Raw genomic sequence first — 12,783 nt, forward strand, 5'->3', positions numbered from 1 at the left:
CAGGCTCGCTGACTTGGTTGACGCGTGTCATCGGTTCCCAATTGCGCAGATCGATGCTCATGTTGTTGATCACTGGATTGTCTGGTCCAGACTCGATTATTTACAGACCGCCGCCATATAGCTGTAATATTGCTGAGTGCGGCGTAAAACTAAACTCACTCACTCACTTGGTAACCTTGTTAACTTGGCCAACAGCTTCCTCCCTGGACTTTAAGAATGTTGATGTTGATGGAGATGGAGTAATTTCTTGAAGATCTGGAACATCAGAGTTTAACTGAGTTCGAAGTGCCGCTGTCTTCAAAACCTTTGCTGGAATGAACGCTGACTAGTCAACAGCGAGTGGGTCAAATAGATGGATTCCAGATTCCCTGAAAGAACTTATCAAGTTGTCAGGAGACAGTGACTTGCCATATGCTTTACATGCGAGAGCGCAAACAGAATATCGATCAATACCATGAAATTGCATAAATTTGTAACACCTGTTGTTGTAGATCCTTTCAAATGGGCCAAAGCATCCTAAATCAAGTGGCTGCAGAACATGACTTGTGTGTGCAGGGAGGATGAACAGAATAATATTGTGTTGTTTGGCCCAGTCAATAAGAGGATGAGAAATATGGGACTTGTGACCCTCATACAGGATCAGTATCTTCTTGTTTGAATCTCAGCCTAGTACAAACTTGGCAAAATGATGCTCAAGGTAGTACCGGAAAACCACAGCATTGGACCAGCCAGATTCTGTTACAGTTCCATCGGCTCCTGAAGTGCAATCTTAGAGTAGGTCTGGCCTCATCTTCTTGCCGGAAATACAAAGTATGGTGAAATATGGTTGCCAAGAGCGTTGCCACATCCAATAACAGTAACAGTAGAACCCTTGCCAGATACTACAGCTGGTGTTGTTGCAGCAGCTTCTAAAGAGGTTACAATGGATGGAGGCGAATGGTTTTGATTCTTGACCTTTTCATCAACATTGTAGATTCTCTCTGGTGAACTAAGGAGGTCATATTTACTGAGAATTTTCTGGAGCTCTTCGAAGTATGCTGTGACACATTCTTGTGATGTGGCCTTTGCCCGCTGTAGCTCCAAACTCCTTGGCTTGCACACCTTCAGTTCAGGCCATCTCTTCCTGAAATTGTAGAACCACATCAAAGTGAGAGGATGGTCTTCATCACGCTTACCAAGTGCTACAGCATAAGTACTTGCCATGTCCACCACTTCTGCTCTGCTATAGCTATAACCTGAAGCAGCCATAACCTTCAGATGTTCAACAAGATGCAATTCCTCATCTTGGTTGAGCAGCGGCGGTATACCTGACTTGACAACTTCAGGGTTCACATAACCTCTAATAGCGACTGCAGCCGCCGCTAGGGGCGCGAGTGTCGCTATTTTTAGAAATGCGTACGAGTTTGGGCCACGGACAGGCCGACGTTTAAGGTCTAAATACGCATATTCTAAAGAAATGTATGTGATGTTTCTTGATGGTATTGCGTTGTACACATGTTCCGGTGCGCGTATTTTGCAAAACTAACATCTGTCAGCGAAAGATGAAGAAACAATGGTAAGTTAAACTTTGCTCAGTTTTAAACGTATGTCAAACATTGAAAGAAAATTATTTTCTTGAAGAATGAGTAAATGCGGTCAATATGATCATTGATTTACATGCACACAAAGTTTGGTAATTTTAGGAAGTATGTAACTTAGTGAAATGAGACCTTAAACTTTCCCGGTGTCTTTGCCGCGAATCTGCGTAGTTCGTCATTTAGAGTTATCTGCCTTTGATATGAAGCGGGGATAGTAAACAAAGTTTGTAGGGACCGTAGACCAAATTTTGAGATACAAAGAATATTTTTTTGCCTACTTTTGTAAGCTCTAGCAACCACTGAGAAGTAAAGAGATGATATGTCATTTACAAAAATTAACGTATTTAAGCCCAAAGAGGTCCTTAACCGAAGCCACTCTTGTGATCGATTTTCGCATTTTCACAAACCATTTTTGGCCACTCAACTTCTTCAAGGGAATATAAGTTTTCATGTTGTTCCAGTCAATTGAGCAGATGCTAATTCACATTTTCCCAAAGTTTCCTTTAAAGATATTCATAACTTTTAAAGCTATGAGCACGTATCTGAGTGAAAACATTGTCTTAAATCAAAGAGACATTGAAAAGTCACATAATCATATATATTATCATATTGCATTTTCTTCTGCCCACTTGTGTACATAGTTTCACTGAATGATGTGAATATCAATTCAGAATAAGTTTTCTTTATCCTTTTCATGTCTTTTTACAAATATAGAAGAAAAAAATACAATTTTTACCATAATGCTTTTACCAAGGTTTTAGAGTAAAATCTTTCCGAAAATCCTCTTTTCTGGTGTTTAACAGTCAAGATGAAATTATATTAGCATAGACACTCATTTGATTTTTTAAACTTATTCACCAGATAAGAAAAATCTTAGCATTTTTTGTAGATATTATAAACATAATGGTTCCTTGTTGTATGTATGTCACGGATCTGTCGTCAGTGCAGTAAATAGTTCATATGACTGTTGAAAGATGTCCAAAATCCAATTATGTTACATGATTTGATACGTTTGTTCAAAGTATACTCGAAATGAAACCTCAAACAGAGAGGATCAAACACATTAAGTATTTTCAGTCACTTTAATCTCTAAGGTTTGAGTTTCAGCACCTGCCTTGGATGTTTCCCATCGGTTTCAGAAGTATCTTCACAAAATATTTGAGTGTACAATTAAACCACTAGTCAAGACAGTGGCAATCACACCAGCACCATTAAGACCAAATTTATAAATATCTACACATGACTTCAGCTTGGAATCATTGTGAATTTTGTCTTCATGCATTATTTTTTGCCATGTTCTTCAAACCCTTGTGATTCCAGTATTTCCAGTAAATTGATGGGCTTTTGATTCTTCCTTCAAATATATGTTCAGTCGCACGATGAGGACAGAATACTCATACAAATTATACAGCTGCACTTTGTAGGAGCATTACATGTTATTATAAACAGTCATAACAAGTGTGATGCAAAATTATTTTATTTCATAGTAGGTGCCACGATTTTACAGTCCACTATGACTCTACGGGGAAATGAGACATATTACATACTTTAAACATGTTGCAAATCTATCATGTGTTGCACATTAAATGTTATCAGAGAGAGAAAGACGAGGACAGAGAATGTTTTATATTTATCTTCCACAAGATTTTCTGCCAGACAAGGAACACTCCAAGCAGGAGTCTCTAAAACACGGCTCCAATCCAAAATGTAACATGTCTGATTTTTGTATTTACAGGCATCTCGTGCTTTTCAAGCTACCACCCAAGTGACTAGGAATGACTGGTTGTGACCTATAAACACTTTGGTGTCGTGGCTTGCTTGTCAAGCCATCATCTGAAGCACAAATTTACGATCACAGTTTTTTTTATACATTTTCGTCAAAAAGAAAACTAAAATAATTCAGTGTTCAAATACTAAACATGTATTCAATGCATAACATTTTTTTTATGTATCATTCAAAACATTCATTCTGGTTTCCAAACTTTTATATTTACAAAGTAGACATATTTGGACTTCAGTCATAACTATTTGAACACACGGAAATGAACATGGAATGAAGCTTGTCTTTGCTGAGACACAGGGATTTCTTTCATGCATTTACTTTGAAAAATCCATTAATGTACTGGGGTTACCATGGTTACTCAATTGTAATTTGGAAATAAAACAAGAGTGACAAATTCCTGTGAATTTCTCCTTCGGGTCAGTGTTATTTGCTCAAGTACGATTACACTACAATTGTTTCATGCACAGGAAAATCCAGGAAACGTGATAAACAAACGTTTTATGTAAAATAACTTTATTTTTATTGTTTCTTATCCTATATACACTTGATATACACAATTGCCACAAAATACTTTATTTATTTACAAGAACAATTGCCTTAGCTAGTTTTCAGTTCATTTTCCTCACACTTTTATTTTCCTGTCATGAGGTGTTCTGAGGAGAAAAATCCAGAAAACAAGACATAACATAGACGATGAGTGAATTTCACTTCTGGCGTTTATTTTAACAGGGTAAAAGCCCTCTAACCCATCATTTGCTAAAGCCAAAATAGAAATATATGAGATAAATTCAGTTATAGACATTTTCCTTTTCAACCTTCTCTGTGTACCGTCTGTGACAGCATGCTTGAATAATAGTATCATTTTACCATACCATACTGTTGTCATGAACTAAACATTAGAGATTATCGTCATAATACACAAAATACACATAACGAATTACCTGGATAGACTTTTAGTGCGCGACAAAGCAGGGCTTCTCATTCGAGTGCGCGGGATTGGAAAACTTGGTTTTCGGCCTCTAAGCGAGATTCAGATAACGTCAGAGAGAATCAAGAACTCAAGGTCACCCGGTTTACTACCGCATTTGTTGAAGTATCGAGCATACAAAGATAGGATTCAATTGCAAGTGTTGAGAACATCCCAATCATACGATTGTCCGATTTGAACAACAATTGAGCAGGAATAAGACTCCCACGGAAAATGGATTCCCACAAAAAAAAACGAAAGCAAAGAAAGTTTAAATCTTAAAAGATGATTTATGTATAATTGTAGGACAGGCCAGATTTTGGCAGGACTGGTGAAAAATTGACCAGCCAGTCCTGTGGACAGGCTAGATATTCTACATCTTTCCTACACTGCTGAGTGCACCCTGGTTGTCTGGGGGTAACATTGGCTACACGTGAACATGCACAAAGTGAGTAAACTCTGCTGATTGCATTCAGTTATTTGAACATGCTTAGATATTTGGCTATCAATTCCTCCCTTTTTTGAAACTACTTGTCACATAAGTCACAGGCAACACAGTCAACAAAACTTATCCCACATGGGATTTCAGTTGTCAGGCCCCATGACCTGATGAACATCCTTTCAGTCTATCTGTGGTTTGTGAACTGTCCCTTGCATCTTTTCCATGTCTAATTTTAATGACCTCGTGTGTGCCTCTTCTTATTTTTCTAGGGGTCCAATTGTTTTGGCATGATTCTGGTGAAAAGCTCAATGAGCTTTCCGTGACACCTGTAGCAACAATCTACAACACTGCTGACATAGTTGTGCACAAGAACTCTTGTAAACAAGTCCCTGTTGTGTAGGCCTTCATTGTAAACGTATTCCTCCATTTCTGAAATACTTCTGCGTTTCCTTTGAGGGAGCTCCACCACAAAACAGCGCAAATATCTATCAAACTCATGCAGGTTGCTTTCTGTTTGAAAATGTATGCATATCTGACTGTTTTCTTTCGATTTCTCTTAAACTGACCGGGTCATTTGTCGTTCAGCTTAACCTGATGAGGGGGCTAGGATAAGCCCCAAAACGTCGTAAAAATAAATCTCAAGAAGTTGTTGTCAATAACATTTGTTCTGTTCTCAGGCCCAATCTGTCTATGATTAGAGAAGTGGTCAGCAACCGTCTCCGGGGTGTTTTTACACAAAATCATTTAAGACTGACCGCATTCTGAAACTCTATGATGCCATATTTGAGGCCAACAGATGATCTGGGCAACGCATCATGCACATAATCGCTGCTCTCAACCATATCGATTTCTTCCTCTCTCTCACCGTCTGAGAGTTTGCAAATGCGGTCTTCTTGGACCCGAATCAAGCACAAATCATCAGCAATATCAAACACATCAGCGGGTCCATGTGTCACTAGGGACATGAAATCCTCTCCTGGCGTGATGCAGTATTAATCTTATTGATGCAGAATTGGTTCGATAAAGCAGAACATGTGAAAAACACAATGCAACCCCCTAAACCAATCAAAAACCGAATGTGTATGTCAACTCACTGTTTGAAAACTGTGAAGAAACTGATGAACTGATAAATAAAAAACTGTCTTGTTCTTGATACAATTAAGTGTGATTATTAAATGTAATTTATAGCATTTAACAGGCTTTGATGAGTCAAGCCTACATGAACAATATTAATACAGGTTGGAAATACAAGAACTAGGACAAATACCCTGTTCCCCAAATACTTTTTTGAAGACCACTGAAATAAATTTTCTCAGTTGTCAAACTTCACAGACACATAGCCAGAGGATTACGAATCAGTATTTATCATTTAAGCCCATATCCTTCACTTGAGAAATATATTTCTGATACAGATGTCATCATGAAAAACATACCTCACCAATACAGAATCATTGATGTGAATATTGAGATTGTGCATCTAGGACTTGACACTGGGTTTCGTGCCGATGAAAATGACTGGCATCCGATAGTGCCTGGCACTTGGATCTCAAAAAGGAACTGCCATGCCTAATACATAGGCACACCATGTAAATGCAACCCGTTAAATGTAAATATAGTAGGTAGAATTGTGGAAAAGATTCCCCTTTGTTTAGGTGTCGCCATGAGAGAGTGAGTGAGTGAGTTAATATTTAACGTCACATCGGCCATATTGCAGCCATATCGTGATGAGAACATTCTTGAAAAAAAGTATTTATGTGTATGGTAAAAAGCTGTCGACAAAGGACAGTAAAAGAACTAGGGTATCACTGTAAGAAATAAAACTAGCGTGAAAAGTTAAAACTGATATCACTATTCAGACAATACAATATGAAAACAGGCTACAGATCACCAACAGCTAAAGGTAGATCACCATACTAGAGGCCATGGGGGCTTACAGTACTTCTGCTACCTGCATGGTCCCTAGCTGGATTTACACCATCCCTTCAGCTGCTGGTGATTGTATGCAAGATTAGCCACAAATGACAGAAATACTTCGGCTGCAAAAAATGGAAGATTAAATTTTACTTCAAATGTTTTGGGACTTACGTACCCTCTCAGGAGGACAATAATTGTACGGTACTTCAACCCCCCTCGAGAATACAACCACTAACAATCTCAGTTACTAATTCAACTTCCAATCATAAAATACTTAGTTATTAACAAGTCAAACAACAAATCTAATTATTTTAAAAATGCAATGATTAAATGAGAACTTACGTTACCAAAAAGGTCCTTCATAGTTCTTGATTTGAAATAATTGTCCCTTGTGATGGAATATTCAACACAGTCAAGCAAGACATGCTTAACTGTGATTATTTTATCACAAGGGATGCAGAACGGAGGATCCTCGCCTTTCAAAAGATATTCACGCGTCGTATAATGACCTCTTCATATCTGGACCCTCAACCCAAGTAGGTGTAACCAACATATGGTTTTATTGCATGTAATATATTGATACCTACATGGGTGTCCCACTTCTTCTGCATCAGATCACGGATATAAGATCTAATGGTAGCTTTATAATCAGTATAGGGAATAAGAAGTGGTGTCACAGATGTGTTGAGTGCTGCCTTAACAGCCAAAGTGTTACCAGAGATTACAACATGGCTGGGTAACCAACAGAAGACGATGTCGTATTGGCCAGTAGCAAGATCATTATAAAGTTCAAAAATTTCTATTAAAAGTAGATGTTTACATGATAAAGTTTTAATCGCCTGAAGACACGAAAGAGGGTGTCTCTGAATATATTTAAGAGCTGTTAATATGGCGTTTGCTTCAGCTGTAAAAATAGAGCTGTTATCTGGCAGTCTAGAAGATATTTTTCTCGATCCAATGACAGTGGCACAAGCTACTGGGCCACCGTCCTTGGACCCATCTGTGAATAAGGATTTGTAATTGTTATATTTGTTTCTTAATTGATGATATTCTTGTTTATATTGTAATTCATAAGTTTCTGATTGTTTAAATGAAGTTAACGTTAGGTCAACTTGGGGCCTAACCAACTGCCAATAAGGAGAAGAAGAAGACGGGAGGGAGCTATGTTTTCCAGCTCAATGCCGACAGAAGAAATAAAAGGTTTAATTCTGTGCCCCAGAGGCGGAACAAGAGAAGACTTTTTGTAATACAAAATTTAATCGACAGAAAGCGGATTGAACACACAGTTATAGGCAGGGTGAGATTCAGTAGAACATAATTTAGTAATGTTTTTAAAGACAATTTTATACGACGTTGTGTAACAGATGGTTCATCGGCCTCGACGTATAGACTGTCAATAGGTGAGGTTCTGAAAGACCCAAGACAAAGTCTTAAACCTTGGTGGTGGACAGAATCAAGAAGTTTAATGTTACTTTTGCAGGCTCCACCATATACGATGGAGCCATAATCGTGTTTTGAACGGACCAGTGACCGATATAAGTGTAAGAGGGTAGCTTGATCCCCTCCCTACTTTGAGTTGGAAACAACTTTCAACAAATCGAGTGCCTTCATTCATTTGGCTCTAAGTAGTCCAGCATATAACTAGACGACTTCGCACTATACCAAGGTGTGCTCGACGTCTAGCCGGCGAGTGAATTTTCTTTGACGCACAGTGCGCTGTACAGATATGTACAGCGGTTTAAGGCAAAAATCCAGCCTATCGACTAGAACAGGTGCACGGATTGCTAAAACAAACACTCATTTTCAAAACGGCATACTTACATCCACTAACATCTATTCACTTTATTTTATATCAGCCCTGATACCGAACAACCGCCCCCCCCCCCCCCCCCCCCCCCCGGTTTTCACCACTTGACGGACATTTTGATTGGTTAAGCAAAAAGTGGAATCGCACTAAAACGGTTAGCGTTAAATTGACTGTGCGGGGAAACGGACTTAAGGCATTTCTTAATCGTTTGTAGACATTTCAGGATTCCACATATCATCGCACCATTCACCGAACTCTTAAAATTACATTGATTACTCTAAAACGAAATGAATCACTGTAAGTAATTATAATTCTACACCATTATCATAATGGCAGTGTGCATGTAGTATACATAGTGGGTCTTACGAGATGACAGTTTTCACTTTCATGCACTTTGTAAAGTTGACATATTTCCAAAGTAGGATTTCTTCACTGATTCATTCAAATGTTTCATTTCCTCTACGTTCTACATGTCTACACCATACAATATCCTATCCTTCAGTAATAGAGTGGCGCCATTACGCAAGTTACATGACGCCAAAAGAAGACATATTCAACAAATCGGTGAATGTATTTCCAAGATAAGAAAAACTGTATGACACACGCTCTTGGGATTGTATTTCATCAAGAATAATTTGATAGTGTTTCATATGACGGCACATTCACTTCAAATCCCTCTCCCAGAAGGTTAACAGGGGAGGCCCAACAATTGACTTAACAAAACTAACACAACGAAAACCGTTTTTAATTACGCTTCAGTAAATACAAGTCGGAGGTGGTTAAGCGGGGACATGGTACATGCAAGATGTCTCCTAAAGACCACAGCTACAGTTTCACGAAACGACGTAAACATCATACGTTCACATCCACACATATATAGTTCTATAAACATAACATCAAGTACCGAGAATTATTTGAGTACTAATTACGCATAACATTCTTAGATTCACATCCATACATACAACTATATAAACATAATAACTAATTATACGCATCACTGTTTAATTGAGGAAGGGTCGTATATTTACACTTAACTTGGGGCTAGGTTATCGCTAGAGGGGAACGACATTATTGACGTTAGGGCAGGACGTCCACTAAGTATTTAATAAAGTCAACTGAAATAATACGGCTCTTCCCCATACAAGAGACAGAAGTCTTCCTAAAATGTCGCATATTAGAAAGCTTGGCAGTTGGTGAATAACTCTCCGAAAATATGTGTCAAACATGTGTAAAACATGTGTAAATGGCACACATTCTAATACGTTACCAATAACACGCGTGTGTACCTTACGTATTCGAAGTGAGTGAGTGATGGAGGTCCGTTTCACTCCCCGGTGTTCAGCGATATTCCAGGATTATCTAGACGGGCGACACCAGAAATGGACTTCACAAATTGGAATTCGAACCCTGATTTTCACCACCGACTTAATCCCTAGGCTTCCAATAATAGGAACTTCAGTCTTTATCAAGGTAGAAGCATGAGACATGTGACACCATGGTAATGTCATGTCTGAAAAAAAACCTTTCCCATTTGGATAATAAGAACACTATGCACACCTATCCAACACCAAAAACACCTAGAAATGACATTGTAGGTCTCAAGACATCTCGGAACCTGAAATGTACCATCCACAAAATGATATAAACCACTAACGGTTCGTTTCCCCTCCCGCCTACTGCAGAGCGTCATGGTCCGTTTTCATGGATTCCGTTTTTTAAGCAATCTCTCATTTACATATCCACAATGGCCGGCAGTCAAGGGGGGTATATATGTTTCAAGACTTGTCAGATATAAAATGAGTGTATTTTGTTGGAGGTAAGTGTCCCGCTATTACGATGAATGTTTGTTTTAGCAAAACCTGCAAAAATATCAGTCGATAGGTTGAGTTTTCAGTCTTGATTTTGCCTTAAACCGTTCCGTTCAAATTTCTTGCGGAAAGGTGCGTCAAAGAAAATGCAATCGCCGTATAAACTTGATGTAGGCCTTGACTGGAATACAAGTTTATTCATATGAACTAGGCTCTAAGGCATTTAATATGTGGCAGGAATGTTAAATGGGAATAAAAAAATAGACCCAAGAACTTGGCCTCCTTAACAACTTTGATTGGTGTGCCATTTAAAAATAGTTCTGGGTCCTTATGGGGTTTATATTTTCTACAAAAATGTATACAATTCGTTTTGAATTTAGAAAATTTAAAGCCGTTTTCAAGACACCATTTATTTATTTTGTTTAAACATAACTGCAGTTGCCTTTCAATTGTATGCATATTTTTGCCGCAACAGGAAATATTGAAATCATCGAATCATTTAAAACTTGAGCTAAACTGTTAATCTTAATGCTAAGTAAAGTGACAGACAAAATACTGCATTTTTAACAAATGACTCCAAGCGGACTAAATGGTGAACCGTGCTTCGATTTTTCCGAAATCCACACTGAATATTTGTAAATAAATTATTGGATTCCAAGCACCATATTAATCTATTGTTGATCATCCGTTCCATAGTTTTACAACCGCAACTAGTCAAGGAAATAGGACGATAATTTGAGGGATCAGTATGATCACGTCCAGGTTTTGGTATGGGCACAACTATGACATCACGCCATGATGATGGGAATGAACCAGATGTCCAAATATCATCAAATATATTTAACGAGGTGTGAAACCATGGTTCTGGTAAATGTTTCAAGAGTTGGTAATGGATGTTATCAGCTCCTGTAGCAGCATTATGAACTAGGTCGAGAGCATCATTACGGAAGCCTTTTAGGGCCATCAGATTTATTTCTTTATCTTGAAATTTCAATATACTATCTTAAAATTTCAACTTAGTATCTTGAAATTTCAACAGACTATCCTGAAATTTCAACATACTATCTTGAAATTTCAACTTAGTATCTTGAAATTTCAACACAGCATCTTGAAATTTCAATATAGTATCTTGAAATTTCAATATACCATCTTGAAAATTCAACATCCTATCTTGAAATTTCAACTTAGTATCTATAAAGGGAAAGACACTACTGCAGTTAAAACAAACATGGAAGGGCAGAATATGTCGTTGATCAAAACGTATTTCGCACTTGGTCTAAGTAACAAGGACATTCTCGGATTCCTGGCTCAGGATCATGGTGTCAGTAACAGGACACTAAAGAGAAGATTGTCAATGTGCAGATTATACCGCAGAAAGGAATATTCTGATTTACTGGATGTTAGTCTCTTTATTCTACAAGAATGTGATACATCTGGACAGAACCATGGGTATCGGTGGATACATAGAAAATGTCTAGAACAAGGCTATACTGTCGGTAAAGACACTGTACGTGTTCTTCTTACGTTTACCGACCTCGAGGGTGTCAGGCACAGAAGTAAGCGTCGACTCGTCCGTCGTAGGTATGTCTCCACTGGAACAAATGCTGTTTGGCACATGGATGGATACGATAAGTTAAAACCTTATGGAATATGTATACATGGATGTATTGACGGATTTTCAAGGAAGGTCATATGGTTACATGCATGGAAGTCTAACAATAACCCAAAAGTTATTGCAAAATACTTTGTCGAAGCCGTTAAAAGAAGCAATGGTTGCCCAGAGCGGGTACGGTCTGATGCTGGTACTGAGAATGTAGCAGTGGAGCAGATGCAGTGTTTCCTAAGAAGAGAGCATGTTGATCGTTGGTCAGGAATGAAGAGCTTCATGTACGGATCCAGTACAACTAACCAGAGGATAGAGTCTTGGTGGGGGATCCTGAGAAAGAAGTGTGCACAATATTGGATGGATCTTTTCAGTGAACTTAAAAATGATGGTCATTTTACTGGTGACGTTATTGACAAAAACTTAATGCAAGTCTGCTTCATTGATACAATAGAGGTAAGTTTTTACTTTACCTAACCTTCATTTATGTCGGCACTAATTTTTCAATGTACAATAGTGATCAGTTATTTATCGGCACCTCATGCTTTTGAATACCAGCATACACATCTGTTCTACAATGTGTTTCCAAATAACTAATCCCAGTAGCTGCATCATTAGCTTGCAGTTCCAATATAAACTATAATTATTTTTATCCATATGATAGATGTAACCATGGTAGCATTTTTTTTCAATATGATCACATGTACTCAGATGATCTCTTTCGGAAAACAACCCATATTTCCCCTGGAAACCCATCTTATTTCCAGAAAGAGTTGCAGTCGGTAACCCACACTTGGAACTACCACAGGATCCGAACAAGTAAGACAGGAGAAGCTCCAGGAGGGAAGCCAGCAGTGCTGTACTCACTTCCTGCTGTGTTTG

General features: G+C 38.3%; 1 pseudogene; it reads right to left on the reverse strand.

Annotated features, from left to right (window-relative positions):
- Nucleotides 1-325: 325 nt before the first annotated feature.
- On the reverse strand, nucleotides 326-2,216 carry LOC137281091 (uncharacterized; annotated as a pseudogene).
- Between the last annotated feature and the right edge of the window lie 10,567 nt (nucleotides 2,217-12,783).

The sequence above is a fragment of the Haliotis asinina genome, chromosome 4 (assembly GCF_037392515.1).
Source record: "Haliotis asinina isolate JCU_RB_2024 chromosome 4, JCU_Hal_asi_v2, whole genome shotgun sequence".
In the NCBI taxonomy this organism is placed as follows: domain Eukaryota; kingdom Metazoa; phylum Mollusca; class Gastropoda; order Lepetellida; family Haliotidae; genus Haliotis; species Haliotis asinina.